General features: G+C 46.7%; 1 long non-coding RNA gene across 1 annotated transcript in view; it reads right to left on the bottom strand.

The window, feature by feature from the left end:
* Positions 1 to 588: 588 nt before the first annotated feature.
* Positions 589 to 16,712, bottom strand: part of LOC121532752 — a 31,911-nt gene continuing 15,787 nt past the window's right edge. The window contains exon 3 of the long non-coding RNA XR_005994382.2: positions 589 to 980. This is a non-coding gene — a long non-coding RNA (uncharacterized LOC121532752). The remainder of the gene's footprint in view (positions 981 to 16,712) is intronic.

Genomic DNA, 16,712 nt, shown 5'->3' with positions numbered 1-16,712 from the left:
CCTCTTGCCTAACTAATCACACAGTGACCTAGGTTTAGGAGGGATGAGAGGGGTTTACGCAAGGTCATGTTACACAGATCCCACCCTCACCTTGCTGTCGTTTACCACCTGCTCCCATTCTACAGCAGGATAGCTCCATGAAGGCAAAAGGGACTGCTTTGTGTCAAGGCCTTCACTGTGGCCCTGGCTGTCAAGCGGTCACAAGGGTTAATAAGCACGGCATAATGGGAGTCTACATGTGGCGCCCTGAGTGTTGGGGAAGCTACTCTGAAAATATAGTTTAACAAGCTACCAATTACTTCACAGTGAAAGAAGTTAAGCTACACTAAAGTTAAAGCCAGTTTTATTGCAAAAGGGTTTTCTAATGATCAAATAGCCTTTTAAAATGATAAACTTGGATTAGCAAACACAACGTGCCATTGGAACACAGGACTGATGGTTGCTGATAATGGGCCTCTGTATGCCTATGTAGATATTCCATAAAAGATCAGCCGTTTCCAGCTACAATAGCCATTTACAACATTAACAATGTCTACACTGTATTTCTGATCAATTTGGTGTTATTTTAATGGACATAAAAATTGCTTTTCTTTCGAAAACAAGGACATTTCTAAGTGACCCCAAACTTTTGAACGGTAGTGTATGTTTAGGTTATTGAACACTGGTGGCAGTCTGTGCATACATTGCGTATTCCTGCATGTACAAAGTGAAAAATCAAAGTAAGCATGGCGATTTGTTGCAAAAGTATTTTGTTCAAACAAATAAAAAATGATGGTGAATTGAACTTTTATATTTCGTGCAAAAGTTGAAAAAAAAAAAAACTGATCAAAATGTCCACCGTAACAATGGCTATAATCTAATAAAGTATTGGTTTTAAGGAGAGTGGCCAAAGTGTGAACTTCAGAGCCCCCCTCCCCCTTCACACCCCTCCTACTGACAGTGGAACAGGTCAGCAGGTCAGGTCAGCCGGCCCTGGGACCCTGAGGAAGACAGAGAGAGAGAGAGAGATCACAGATCAGTGGGCCTCATTTTCACTCACTCTGCAGATCTGACCTGATTCGGCCAGCTTTCACAGCGCTGGGAGTGACCCAGTAACTCTCACACATGGACACTGGCTCTGTGTGTGTGTGTTTGCGTGTGTGTAGGGGTCCCTGCTGCCCGGTTCACAGTCTACGCTGCCTGCCTGCTGACTCGCTCAGACGCACACCACCATACGCGCTGACACAGCTGGTGGGGTGGGAGTTGGGGGTGGGGAAAGGGGGGGACAGTTTTTATAAAATAAATGTCCCTGTCCAGAGTCCCCTCCACACCCCCACCCTCCAACCCAGACCACTCCAGTTGCTAGGCAATGTTAACTTGCAGGCGACCTACTTCAAAAACAACTTGCTTGTCTGACCTGGTTTCCTCACAAAGTAAAGTTTATTTGCCTCTCCTTCCCTTCAATTGTACGGTAATTTCAATTTGCCTCAAGCCGATGACGTACTCGAATAAACATTGTGAAAGAAACAAGTTATTGGGGGTGAAATTCAAAAAACTAATTGTCGTTATGCCCATGAGAATTCCTACTTAGCGCAGCTTGAGTGTCCTTCTGAAAGATTTCAGAAGAGAGCGCAGAGGAAGCCTGTTCATGGCCTAATTCCGATTCTCAGGGAAATACAGTGGATTTACAATGAGAGCTGTATCTATCTTCAAAATGATCCCAATTCCACACAATTTGAACATACTTTCAATTAGGATAACAATTTATCATCAGAAGTAATATGCATTTTAAAACATATAGTTCGAACAATTTGATGCTACTATGACAAATGTGCGACCTGCATAGTAGATACCCTTGCCATATCATTTTCTAATTCATTGGTGCACTACTGTAGGTGCACCTCATTGGTAAACATTGCCCTTCCCAGACTAAGAGTGAGACAACTTTGGCGTGCAGACAAGATAGAAACCACATCAGTTACCTGCTATGTTACGCTAATCCCCCATGCCTCAGTAAAGCTGAATAGGCGAGTGTGTGAGCAGGCTAGGTACACCTATGAGAGTAGGAGGGATGGCGAACTCCCTCCCTCCCTGTGTCTCAAACAACAAGACCAATACACTCTGCTGGATGGCCACAACCAAGACACAGGCTTAGTGAGAAGAGAACAAATCTTAAGCAGGATTCCACAGTCATAATGTCAGAAATGTGTTGGTTAGAATTGGAGGCCTATACTTCTATTGAATGCAGACTGGAAAACATTGATGAGGAATTGCAAAACTGTTGGTATTATCACATTATTGCCTGCATACTAAACATTCCAATGTCAGTGGTAATGACAGAGGTATGTGGGACTGCAGACAACACCCAGAAAACGTTTCATGGCCTTTGCATCAGCTGCATGTGATGTTGCTAGGGCACTTAGATGAAAGCAACGTCCATTTATAGCCTGTGTGTGTTTGATGACTTACTGGTTCCAAACCTAATGACGTGATCTGTTCCGTTAAAAACGTTTAATGTTCGGTTGACAGCTGCAGCAAAAGAAATGAAAAGCTAACTGTTTATAGTTCTCTGTGGGGGATAGTTACTTCCAAATAGACCTATGGAATTTTCTTGAAGTGGTTGAATAGGAAGGAAAGTTTTTTTAGAAGGGAGAGTGTGTTGTTCCTGAATTAAAAGCATAGTGGCTGACTGTAAGGTCAGGTTGCAGCATGTCTGTCTGCAGCCAGGTTCCCTAATGCAAATCATCTTTGCCGGGGTAAAAACCCTTTCAGCTGAAACATAAAGCATTCAGGTATACAATAATGTCACTAATCTAGCTATTTGCACATTTTTGCATTCCTTTTCATAGCAAATAATATACAGTACATTAGACATGTTGGTCCTGACCCCTAGTCTCCTCCCCATCTCCTCCCCCCTCCCCCTCTGTCTGTATCCCTCTGTTTGTCCCAGGTTCAAATGTGTGCTTAGTCGGTACTCTTCCCGTCTCTCCCTGTCTCATTTCTCTCACTCCCTCCCACTTCCTGGCCGGTTCCATGGTGGCACACCCCAGTCTCAGTCTGCTGGAGAGGAAAATAAAGTTTGGAAAAGGAGGGAAGGAGGGAGGGAGGGAGGGAGGGAGGCTGGAGTAGTTCTGAGTCACGGAGGGAAAACCCAGATACATGTGCCAAGAGAGGTCGGGGGAAAGTCTTCCCAGACAGCCTAAAGAGGAGAGAGAGAGAGTAAGAGAGAGAGAGGCAGAGAGAGAGAGAGTGAGAGAGATTTAGAGAGACAGGTAGAGCGTGAGGGAGAGAGAGGTAGGCAGAGAGAGAGGTAGAGAGCGAGAGAGAGGTAGGCAGAGAGAGGAGAGAGAGAGAGAGAGAGAGAGAGAGAGAGAGAGAGAGAGAGAGAGAGAGAGAGAGAGAGAGAGAGAGATGAGCACTCAGACCAGTCTCTGCTTTAATCATACAGGTGGCTGGCAACGTCTTTCCTCCCTCTAGACTAGACAGTATGACTCAATTTTGCCCAAATAAACAGCATGTTCTAAGAGTCTGACACTGAGAGACACTTCATATTTCTTCCCAGGCTATGCCATATTTTGCACATAGGAAAAGGGCTTAAAACTAATTTCTGACATGCTGGTGACTGATTGCGCTCTTATAACCAATATAGGGATGATTTAATATGTAGCTTCATCTTTATAAACTATGCAAGAGAGTTCTGTGGACAAATTGAACAAGTGCCTTCAACCCTGTTCAAAGAGCATCTTGTATATCCCATCTCTTTAGCTACACAGTTTATACCCAAGCCATACAGCACAGTTTCTTAACTGACCAGTTTTTCCCCTGCAACTTCTGCTACTGTTCAAAGGTACAGAACAGAGGTATATCAAGCAGCAGACTGCAGGGTCTGAATACTGTCTAGCCTGTCATATCAGATGACTATCATGAAGCGCCTCAAAAAGCCCTGCAGATAAAATACTATAAAAATGAGATCTGGCAGTTTCTCTAGTCTCATAAAACGGCCAAGTGTTTGATGACATAAAACTTCAAGAGAATGAGTCAATCCCACAGGCAATGGCTGAATCATATGTAGTGAAAAGAATCATTACATTTTCAACAAACCCACATTTTCTTTCTCAATTAGCAGTAGATATAATTCCATGTATTGCCTTGTGGACTAATGATTCATGTCAGCTATGCGATGTTATCGTCATGGGCAAAAAGAATGCCACAATAATCCACTCAAAATGTGTAAAAATAATACTCATGGCACTAAGTGAAAACGGAGATGGGATGACCCAAAATGTCTTGTTTTCATCCTCATTCAAGAAGCTGTGTGTGTGTGTGCGTACGTGTGTGTCTGTCTGCCTGCATGTGTGCGTCGGTATAGTGAATCCAAGCCCACAGTCTTTCATCTCAACCCAGACTTTTCTGATGCATCACGACCATAAACACAAAGATATTTCCCCTGTTCCTTATCAAGTTGTTATGGACGCCTTTGAACTTATTTTCTCATATCGCTCCAGCAGTGCACCTCCCATGGAGTCCGACTCATAGCCACCATCCCCAACCATCTTAACAGTTCAGCTGCAATTATGATACACAAGGGTCTGGATGTTGATTGGGCAGGTCATACGAAATATCTAGGATGAGAGGTCCCTAAAAACGACTCACAACCCCAAGAGGTTGACTGACTCAGACAGAAGACGCACATCGTACCCATTTCCAGACAACAGCATTTATCATTTATAGTCCAGAGAATAAAAAAGACTTTCAAGAGGAAACTTTTTAGTGGTTGATTCAACCATAAGAAGTGAAAATAGTAGACTCACTTAAAACAACTATTTTGGCTTTTAGTTACTGTAACAAATAAATCACCCGTAGTTGTAGCTGCACATGGGATGCTACGCTCTAAGTTCCAGACAAATATATGGCACTTACTCAGACACAGCCTGTAAGATTTCCAGAAATTTCAACTAATATCATTCCTAAAAAACGTGTTTAGAACACACAACAAGGCATGTGTGAAGAGTGTGTGACTAAACTCAGGTCTAAACTTCCCCTTCTCAAAGCAAATGCACATCTTTCTGATGAGACGATGAAATGTTGAATTGAGTTGAGTAATTAATGGCACAAGTCATGCTAGTGTGAGACAATAGTTTATTGTGCCTAGTATAACAGCTAACACCAACATATGTCCCTGTCTGTCCCCACTGTGCTTCCTCTGTCCCCACTCAAAGGTTAAACTGTCTCAATCTTCATTGAACTGCTCTCCAGAGTAGGAAGGGAAATGAAGGCCCCCTTAGGCTAAGAAACCAGTCAAACACACGCACACACACACACACCAGCCTGGCTTTAATTACTCAGAGCCGCTGCTCTGACACAGATAAACGAATCATAGTCTGTACTCTGCACAACAGCACACAATGCTGCCAATTTACTGGAATTGGATAAGTGTCATTTTGTGTCAGAAAACTCATCTTCTTTTTTTTTGCCTTTCCTGGGGAAAGCTAGGAAAGACCACATAGAAATAAATAACATCTTGTAGTTTAAAGCTCAGTGTGTGTGTGTCTGTGTGTCTGTGTGCGTGTGTGTGTTCTTTGAGTGTGTGTGTATGTGTGCGTATGTGTGTCTCTGTGTGTGTGTGTCCATTTGTGTGTTCCTTGAGTGTGTGTGTATGTGTGTGTGTGTGTGTGTGTGTGTGTGTGTGTGTGTGTGTGTGTGTGTGTGTGTGTGTGTGCACACTCCTTCTTGTATGTATGCACATGTGTGCGAGAGAGGGTTCAGAGGAGGACAGTCCCCATTATAAAGTCTTGTGGCCCATTTATCCCAGTGAACCCAAAACCCCTTTAATTTTATAGCCTGGGGCATCTATACTATCACATTAAATCAGAGTCACAAGTCAAGAGGCTCACATGATTAAGACAATGATTTATGGATAGAAAAAAAGACAGACAGATAGACGGACAGGCAGATAGACGGACAGGCAGATAGACGGACAGGCAGATAGACGGACAGGCTGGCAGAGAGAGAGAGAGACAGGTAGGCACAGACAGCCACGCATGCATAAACAATGCAAGTGTTTACACCCTGGTGTGTGTGTGTGTGTGTGTGCAGGCAACAAAAGAATGATCAAATTAAGATCCAACATCTGTAGAGCGGCACAAGGCAACAAACATGTTGGCTAGAATGATGACTGCACTTGTTGCATGATGATTTATAAGTGATGTCCGTCACTGCGTCACACACACATGCTTATGCATGCATTCACACACAAAACCACAGTGCAGGTGCCCTACTAGTAAACACATAATTTACTCCCTCTAAGAGACTAGGGGCTCTATTCAATCTGTATCGCTGAAGCGTTACAGATTGCACAATAGAAATGTAAAGGTAATTTCCGATTGACACATGCAGTGCTTACCTTGAATGCTAACGCGGGAACATTGCTTTTAAATATCAATCACGCTGTAATGCTGAACTTCTGCGATACAAATTGAACAGAGCGTTGGGTCTGGGTAATTGGCTTTGTAATGAACCCATAAGTATTATGTTATGGATCATTGACTTATGAAAATAACATTACATTTTACATTTTAGTCATTTAGCAGACGCTCTTATCCAGAGCGACTTACAGTTAGTGAGTGCATACATACAATTTTTTATTTTTCATACCCCCGTGGGAATTGAACCCACAACCCTGCCGTTGCAAAAGCCATGCTCTACCAACTGAGCTACATCCCTGCCGGCCATTCCCTCCCCTACCCTAGACGACCCTGGGCCAATTGTGCGCCGCCCCATGCGTCTCCCGGTCGCGGCCGGCTACGACAGAGCCTGGATAATAACCTACACTACCGGTCAAAAGTTTAAGAACCCCTACTCATTTTTTATTTTATTTATTTTTTTACTATTTTCTACATTGTAGAATAATAGTGAAGACATCAAAACTATGAAATAACACATGGAGTCATGTATTAACCAAAAAAGTGTCAAAATATATATGATATATTGAACGATAGTCCCACTAAGTCCAAACCAGATGGGATGGCGTATCGCTGCAGAATGCTGTGGTAGCCATGCTGGTTAAGTGTGCCTTGAATTCTAAATAAATCACAGACAGTGTCACCAGCAAAGCACCCCCACACCATAACACCTCATCCGCCATGCTTTACGGTGGGAAATAAACATGCAGAGATCATCCATTCACCCACACCCCATCTCACAAAGTCATGGCGGTTGGAACCAAAAATCTCAAATTTGGACAAATTTCCACCGGTCTAATGTCCATTGCTCGTGTTTCTCTGCCCAAGCAAGTCTCTTCTTGTTATTGGTGTCCTTTAGTAGTGGTTTCTTTGCAGCAATTCGACCATGAAGGCCTGATTCACACGGTCTCCTCTGAACAGTTGATGTTGAGATGTGTCTGTTACTTGAACTCTGTGAAGCATTTATTTGGGCTGCAATTTCTGAGGCTGGTAACTCTAATGAACTTATCCTCTGCAGTAGAGGTAACTCTGGGTCTTCCATTCCTGTGGCGGTCCTCATGAGAGCCAGTTTCATCATAGCGCTTGATAGTTTTTTCGACTGCACTTGAAGAAACTTTCAAAGTTCTTGAAATGTTCCGTATTGACTGCCATTCATGTCTTAAAGTAATGATGGACTGTCGTTTCTCTTTGCTTATTTGAGCTGTTCTTGCCATAATATGGACTTGGTCTTTTACCAAATAGGGCTATCTTCTGTATACCCCACCCTACCTTGTCACAACACAACTGATTGGCTCAAACGCATTAAGAAGAAAATAAATTCCACAAATTAACTTTTAAGAAGGCACACCTGTTAATTGAAATGCATTCCAGGTGACTACCTCATGAAGCTGGTTGAGAGAATGCCAAGAGTGTGCAAAGCTGTCATCAAAGCAAAGGGTGGCTATTTGAAGAATCTCAAATATAAAATATATTTCGATTTGTTTCACACTTTTTTGGTAACTACATGATTCCATATGTGTTATTTCATAGTTTTGATGTCTTCACTATTATTCTACAATGTAGAAAATAGTAAAAATAAAGAAAAACCCTTGAATGAGTAGGTGTTCTAAAACTTTTGACCGGTAGTGTACCTGCTAAAAGAAACCTATACCATGATGTTACGGACAGTGTTTGACCTATCAAAGACAAGCAATCTTCTGTTGGGTCTCAGCTTCTCAATAGGAATCTCTCGTTTGAATAGTCAAAGAGTCCCTTTGATGAATAACCAGTTAGGGTGGTAGCAGGGAGCATGAGGGGCATGGGTGGCTAATATCTCTCCCTACACGACAAGCACTAATAGAAACTCCCTTTTCTATTCTTCAATGGATTCTAAACCACAATTATTCTGTGAACTTTAGCACAATGACAACTGTGAAGTAAACAGAGGACATGTTATTGGAGGCTGTTAGCCAAAGGCTGGTGTGAGCTGCAACTCAAACAAATGCCAAGGTGTGCTTTGGTTAGGCCGTTCTTCACACGCGATAGAATGACTAGACACGCCAAAAACAACCACTGTGCCAACACTCCATTCTAATACTACCGGTCCAACTACTGATACCACTGTTAAAATAATATAAATACTATGACAACAACAACAATTACTACCACTACTACTACTACTACTACTGTTACTGATACTGCTATAACAACAACAACGACAACCACCCAAGCTTCTGTAATATACTTTGCTTGTCTTATGAAGGATGTTTTTTTTGTGATGCATTTTCCTATTAATACTACCTTCATTAAAGCGACATTACAGCTATCATGACAGTAACTCCTATTCCTACTACTTTAACACTACTTCAATGCATTGGTCCCACAGCGAACTACTTTTCAATGGATGACGTGATGGTGTGTGTGTACTAGAGGATGGGTTCACTAGTGACAGCTGTGGGGTGACCAGGGCCTGACAGGGCCAGACCCAGGCCAGTCAGGGTGAGGGGCCAAACCAGGACAGTGCTTTGTGTTCACTGACACTCTTACACACATGATGGGCATGAGCGCCAGATGCACGCACACGCGCACACACATCTCACTCTCTCACCCTGGATAACTAGCATTAGAACAGACCAAGAGACAGAGGGAAAGAGAAAGAGAGGTAGGAGAAAGAGATAAATAATTGAGTGTCCGGAGCTGATTAAGTGAGAGATAGTAGGTGAGAGAGGGTAAGTGAGAGAAGGTAAGTGAGAGAGGGTAAGTGAGAGACAGTAAGTGAGAGATAGTAAGTGAGAGATAGTTGGTGAGAGAGGGTAAAAAAGAAAGAATAAAGAAAAAGAAAGAGAAAGTGATAGACAGAGAGAGAGAGAGAGAGAGAGAGAGAGAGAGAGAGAGAGAGAGAGAGAGAGAGAGAGAGAGAGAGAGAGAGAGAGAGAGAGAGAGAGAGAGAGAGAGAGAGAGACGGAACGAGACATGGGAGAGACAGAGGCACATTTTCTGCTTATATGAAACTCGGCCAAGCGTGAGACAAAGCCACTTCCTGTGTCTGAAACAGCCGTCATGCTTCACTTCACCCACTTTGGAACGGCAGCACTTTGTACCCCTGACCAGAATACAAATGCAGGTTTTTCATTGTCTAATCTTCAATCAAATGAAGTCCAAATGCCATTGTCTACAATTTATCACTTCAAATCAAACAAAGTCATGCCATGACAAACAATGAAAAATGAAATGTCATTTTCCACATCTAAACTTTGTCATGCTGCCCTGTATGGTTATTGTTAGTAAAGAAAGACGTCTATTGATTTTGACGATGACGTGCAATACTTCAGTCACTTCAGTCAATACTTAATGTGTAACGATCCCGGCAGTCTGAGTCGGGTCCTGTCTGGTGACTAGTGTTTCTGTCCGTGATCTCCAGTTTCCCGAGGGTTCGGGAACGCTCCGGGGAGCGCTCTTGATTTCCGCACCTGCATCCCATCAGCAATCTGCACACCTGGTCCTGATCATCACCCTTCTTAGGCTCTGGCCTAACATCCAGTTCCTGCCGGATCGTTAGCCATGAACAGTATGTTTGTCAGCGTATCAGCCTTTGAGTTCTAGCGTTAGTTTTGTTGTTTTGCACCTTGTTGATTTGCTGTGTACTCACCTCCGGTTTGTTCTGTCTGCAGTCTCTCACCCGGAACCTTCACCCAACCTCTGCCTGATGGTCGGCGGCTGCCGAGCCATTTCTGGACCTACCACTGCACCCTCAACAACCCATCCACGCCACCCGCTCTGTCCCTGGATTATTCAGCCTCACTCGGGAGTCAATTAAATAAACACTCACCTTTGTCTCAAAGTACCTTGTCCTGGTCTGCTTCTGGGTTCTGGCGTAGTAAACCGTGACAGAACGATCCGGCCAGTAATGAACCCAGCGGACCTGGACTCTGTTCGCCATGCCATTACCCATCAGGAGAAGATGTTGGGCCATCATAGCACGGTACTACAGGAGATCGCGTTGTCAGTTCGGGAACCTTTCTACCGGTCTGACGGAGGTCCAGAACCAACGCAAGTTTCCGGTGGAGGATCCACTACCGGTTTCACCCATCTCGCCTGCCGCTTCTGGAGCTGTGTCCTTCCGTGAGCCCGAGGTTCCGACGCCGGATAGATATGAGGGGGAGCTGGGAAGATGCCGTTCCTTCCTTATGCAGTGTGGATTAGTGTTCGATCTACAGCCCTACTCTTACGCCACAGACAAGGCTAGGATAGCCTTTGTGATTGCGTTGCTGCGTGGTCGAGCGCTGGAGTGGGCTTCAGCCGTTTGGGAACGACAAGACCCCTGCATGGCTTCATACCAGGGGGTTCACGGCCGAGATGAGGAAGCTCTTCGACCATTCCGTCCGAGGGAGGGACGCAGCTAGGCGCCTGTTTTCGCTTCACCAAGGAACTCGCAGCGTGGCCGACTTCGTGATCGAGTTCAAGACGTTGGCTGTGGAGAGTGGGTGGAACGAGGAGTCTCTGCAAGCGGCCTTTTACCAGGGTCTGTCGGAGCAGCTCAAGGATGAGTTGATCTCCTATCCGGAGCCTAGTGACCTGGACAGCTTGGTAGCCTTGTCTATTCGGGTGGATAATCGAGTCCGAGAGCGAAGGAGGGAGAAGCAATGGGGTCCGTCCAATCGATCAGCTTCTCAGTTCCCAGTCGGGTCGGGTGGTGGACCAGAACACGTCGATCATTCTCCATCACAATGGATTAGTGGAGAGGTCCTCTCTCCCGATTCTGAACCCATGCAAGTGGGGCGGCACGGGTTAACCAAGGAGGAGCGTCAACATAGACGTCAGACCAACTGCTGCCTCTACTGTGGTAGCTCGGGACATTACATCTCCACTTGTTCCCCGGCGGTCGTCAAACTGCCCGGCTCGCTAAAGTTGGGAGGACTTTTAGCGAGCCAGTTTCAACCTCTCAGTACCTCTGTCAGACCCCGTTTCCCGGCTACCCTTGTGAACAGGAATCAGAGCTTAGCGCTTAACGCTTTTATCGATTCAGGGGCCGATGGGAAGCTTTCTTGATGCCGAGTTGGTGGAACAGCTGGGGCTTTCCAAGGAGCAATTGCCGGAAGCCATTGAAGCGACCACTCTGAACGGCAGTAGTCTGGCACGTATCACGATGAGGACTGAAACCGGTTAAGATGCGGTTGTCGGGGGAATCACTCTGAGATGATTTCATTCTTCATTCTGCCGTCTTCCCATGTTCCTCTGGTCCTTGGATACCCCTGGCTGAAGGAACACAATCCCACGTTCGATTGGGTGACGGGCAAGGTAACGAGTTGGAGCCTTGATTGTCATGCTAACTGTCTCAAGACTGCCTGCCCCCATTCGGTTCCCAGTCAGGTGATTGAGGCTAAACCCCCAGATTTGTCCCTGGTTCCCCGAGACATATCACGATTTGGGGGAAGTTTTCAGTAAGCAGAAGGCTCTGTCACTCCCTCCCCACCCGACCATATGATTGTGCCATCAACCTGTTCCCGGGAGCTGTCTACCCCAAGGGAAGGTTATACAGTATCTCCCGACCTGAACGTGAGGCGTTGGAGACCTACATCAAGGAGTCCCTAGCGGCTGGTCTCGTTCGTCCCTCGTCATCACCCCTGGGGGCAGGATTCTTCTTTGTGGGTAAGAAGGATGGCTCTCTTCGACCGTGTATTGATTATCGGGGGTTGAATGCCATCACGGTCAAGAACAAGTATCCCCTGCCCTTGATGAGTTCTGCCTTCGACTCCTTACAGGGTGCTACGGTATTCACCAAGCTAGACCTACGCAATGCGTATCACATGGTCCGGATCAGAGAGGGGGACGAGTGGTTGACGGGTTTCAATACACCGATGGGTCACTTCGAGTATCAGGTGATGCCGTTTGGACTGACCAATGCCCCAGCGGTATTCCAGAGTATGGTGAACGACGTCCTGAGAGATATGATCGGTCTCTTTGTGTTTGTTTACCTGGATGACATTCTGATCTTCTCGAAGGAACCTTCCGACCACGTCCAGCATGTCCGGCAGGTTCTGCAGCGATTGTTGGAGAATCGCCTGTTCGTGAAGGCCGAGAAGTGCGAGTTTCACGCCCACACGACATCCTTTCTCGGGTACATCATCTCCAGGGGAGAGATTAGGATGGACCAGGAGAAGGTTAGAGCGGTTCTGGAATGGGCCCAGCCCGGTACGAGATTGCAGCTCCAGAGATTTTTGGGGTTTGCGAATTTCTACCGCAGATTCATCCGGGATTACAGCCGTGTGGCCGCTCCGTTAACTGCCTTGACTTCCAGTATCAGGACCTTCAAGTGGAATCCGGAGGCGGATCGAGCGTTTCTGGATTTGAAGAGGCGATTCACCAACGCCCGATTCTCTCTCAACCGGACACGGCCCGTCAGTTCGTCGTTGAAGTGGGACGCGTCTGATGTGGGAGTTGGCGCCATCCTGTCGCAGCGATGCTCCACGGACAGTAAACTCCATCCCTGCGCCTACTACTCTCGTCGCCTTTCGCCTGCGGAGAGGAATTACGATGTGGGTAACCGGGAGCTTCTCGCGGTGAAACTTGCCTTGGAGGAGTGGCGCCACTGGTTGGAGGGGGCGGAGCAACCGTTTATTGTCTGGACTGACCACAAGAATCTTGCTTACGTGCAATCGGCTAAACGTCTCAACTCCCCGTCCAGGCCAGGTGGGCGTTGTTTTTCGGACGATTCAAGTTTTCCCTGACGTTCCGACCTGGATCTAAGAACGGCAAGGCGGACGCCTTGTCCCGGATGTTCTCCAAGACGGAGGAGAGTGGGTCCAAGACCGAGACAATTCTCCCCCGGAACTGCGTCGTGGGAGCAGTTATGTGGAAGATTGAGGAGGAGGTGCTGGCGGCCCTTCGGACTCAGCCCGGTCCCGGTAACGGTCCACCCGGTCGGTTGTTTGTGCCTGAGTCGGTTCGTCCTGCTGTCCTCAAATGGTCCCACGCCAGCAAGATGGCTTGTCACCCTGGCGTGGCTCGGACAATGGCGTTTCTTCGCAGACGTTTTTGGTGGCCTGCCATGGCCGAGGATACTCGGGGTTTTGTGGCTGCCTGTCCAGTGTGTGCGCAGAATAAGAGTACCAATCGGCCCAGCTCTGGACTACTTCACCCCCTTCCTATTCCCCGGCGTCCATGGTCGCATCTGGCCCTGGACTTCGTCACTGGGTTGCCCGCTTCTGAGGGGAACACGGTCGTTCTGACTATCGTGGACAGATTCAGCAAGTTCGCCCACTTTGTGCCAATTGCCAAGCTTCCCTCTGCCTCGGAGACGTCCGAGATCCTGGTTAGGGAGGTTTTCAGGGTCCACGGTTTGCCCAGTGATATCGTTTCCGACCGTGGTCCTCAGTTTACCTCTGCTGTCTGGAAGTCCTTCTGTTTGGCCATTGGAGCTACAGTCAGTCTCACATCTGGTTTTCACCCCCAATCCAATGGTCAGGCGGAGAGAGCCAACCAGAAGATGGAATCCACGCTACGCTGTCTGGTCTCTTCCAACCCCACCTCCTGGGTCTCTCAGTTGCCTTGGGTTGAGTATGCCCACAATACTCTCCCCTACATCTGCCACTGGGATGTCTCCCTTCCAGTGCCTGTATGGCTACCAACCTCCCCTGTTTCCTTCTCAGGAGAAGGAGCTCTCAGTGCCTTCTGTTCAGGCCCATATTCGTCGTTGCCACCGGACCTGGCATCGGGCCAGAAAGGCACTCCTTAGAGTTTCGGACCGGTATCAGCTCCAGGCGAATCGTCGCCGGATCCCCGCTCCCACCTATACCATCGGAGATAGGGTTTGGTTGGCCACACGGGATCTTCCGTTACGGACTGAGTCTAGGAAGTTGTTACCGAAGTTCATTGGTCCGTTTGTGGTGGAGAAGGTGATCAATCCAGTGGCAGTTCGACTCAAACTACCGAGGACGCTCAGAGTCCATCCCACCTTTCATGTCTCCTGCCTCAAGCCTGTCTTCCTCAGTCCTCTGTTGCCTCCTCCGCCTCCTCCTCCTCCTCCTCGGATGATCGGAGGTGGTCCTGCCTACACGGTGCGTCGCATCATGGATTCCAGACGGCGGGGCCGGGGTTTCCAGTATCTCGTGGACTGGGAGGGGTATGGCCCTGAAGAGAGGAGTTGGATTCCGCGGCGACAGGTCCTAGATGCTGACCTCATCAGTGACTTCTACCGCCTCCATCCTGGCGCTCCGGGGAGTCCGCCCGGTGGCGTTCGTCGGAGGGGGGGTACTGTAACGATCCCGGCAGTCTGAGTCGGGTCCTGTCTGGTGACTAGTGTTTCTGTCCGTGATCTCCAGTTTCCCGAGGGTTCGGGAACGCTCCGGGGAGCGCTCTTGATTTCGCACCTGCATCCCATCAGCAATCTGCACACCTGGTCCTGATCATCACCCTTCTTAGGCTCTGGCCTAACATCCAGTTCCTGCCGGATCGTTAGCCATGAACAGTATGTTTGTCAGCGTATCAGCCTTTGAGTTCTAGCGTTAGTTTTGTTGTTTTGCACCTTGTTGATTTGCTGTGTACTCACCTCCGTTTTGTTCTGTCTGCAGTCTCTCACCCGGAACCTTCACCCAACCTCTGCCTGATGGTCGGCGGCTGCCGAGCCATTTCTGGACCTACCACTGCACCCTCAACAACCCATCCACGCCACCCGCTCTGTCCCTGGATTATTCAGCCTCACTCGGGAGTCAATTAAATAAACACTCACCTTTGTCTCAAAGTACCTTGTCCTGGTCTGCTTCTGGGTTCTGGCGTAGTAAACCGTGACATAATGTCATGGGAATATTAAGTGTGTAATCAAGGTCTCAGCTTGTCATACAGTATAGCATGCTCTAAACTGCATCAAGGAAACCTTTTATGCAAATGCATGTAAAACATTTCCCATATGCACATACTATAATGCTAATACAATGTTCTCTCTCTTGCAGGACAAATGTCAGAGCCGGCTGTGTCAACACTGGGAATATCCTGCAGTAGCGAGTGTGTTTGTGTGTGCACATATGTGTCTGCATGTGCATGTGTGTATGTTTGTGTCAGGTGTGCATGTGTGTATACAATATGTGTGTGTGTGTGTGTGTGGATGTGCACGTGTTCCATGCGTGCCTATGTGTGGGTGTGTACATATAAGTATGTGAGGAGGACACATACTTGGATGCGTTTATTGACTCAACACTCCTCTCAATGAATCATGTCGCCTGGATTCATGGGAGTAGACACAGGATCAACCAGCGCAGCAGCGTATGTTGTGGAAAATAACCACTATACTTTATTACAAATAAGGTCTTACAGAGTTTTTGTTGCATCAAGAAATGACTGTATTAAAGTTTTCAACAAAGCCGATACCAGTCTGCAGAGTGGCACACCCCCTTACCAACTTATATAGTCCTCTTCAGTTTTCCCGCTCTTTTATTGCTCTGCCCACTTCCTTTGTCTCTGAGAGCGGCTAAACTCAACTTTCATTAAGTTCAGAGTACTACAATCAATCAATCCGTATCTTGCAAAAACACTCATGTTTAGTTTAAACTCTGTTCAACCCTGGCTCTTTTCACTGTGTTTGAAGACAAAAACAAACGGCCCAAGCCAGTTTCAGTCTTTGATATGATAAGACAACCATGGATCTAAGTAAGAGCAAGCAATCTGACCCTAGGGCAGATTCTCTCTCTACTCACCCACACAGTGAAATTAAATGACCCAATACAATTCCTGGCCCAGTAACAAAGAATTCTAACTTTATGCTCTTGATTAACCCAGTTCTACCTCATAGTCCATTAAACTCTACAGTTCATTAATAATAATTCACCACAAGTACCTTTGGTTGGGACACACACATACAGCCACACCACCACTGCCTCAGAACACAACATACAGTACCTAATCAACCCAATGTTGCACAACAATGCCCTGATCAACAACTGCAGAAGGAATGTGGGCTTCAAAGAGCAGAAACCAAGGTGGCACTGCCTGTATTGTTTCAACTACATTGTCAAGCTCCAACTATGAGACATATTCAGGGCTGGGGAGACTGAGGAGATACTGAAAGGGTTAATACAGGGTGCAATAAATGGTCGTTAACCTTTTACTGCAGTTGGCTAAATCAAGGTCACACACAGTGTTTCTTGGTAGTCTTAAACAAATCTACTTTGAAACAAAAGTATACACCTCACACACATGGTTATGGTCTTGTAGAAGTCACTTGTACCATGTCAGATACAGAGTTGAAATGTATTCAATTTTGAGTTTGCATCCCAATATTATACTTTATATACATCACAG

This window comes from Coregonus clupeaformis, chromosome 20 (genome assembly GCF_020615455.1).
Source record: "Coregonus clupeaformis isolate EN_2021a chromosome 20, ASM2061545v1, whole genome shotgun sequence".
Classification (NCBI taxonomy): domain Eukaryota; kingdom Metazoa; phylum Chordata; class Actinopteri; order Salmoniformes; family Salmonidae; genus Coregonus; species Coregonus clupeaformis.
Note: the sequence above shows the minus strand (reverse complement) of the source record. Positions and strands in the feature narration are given on the sequence as shown.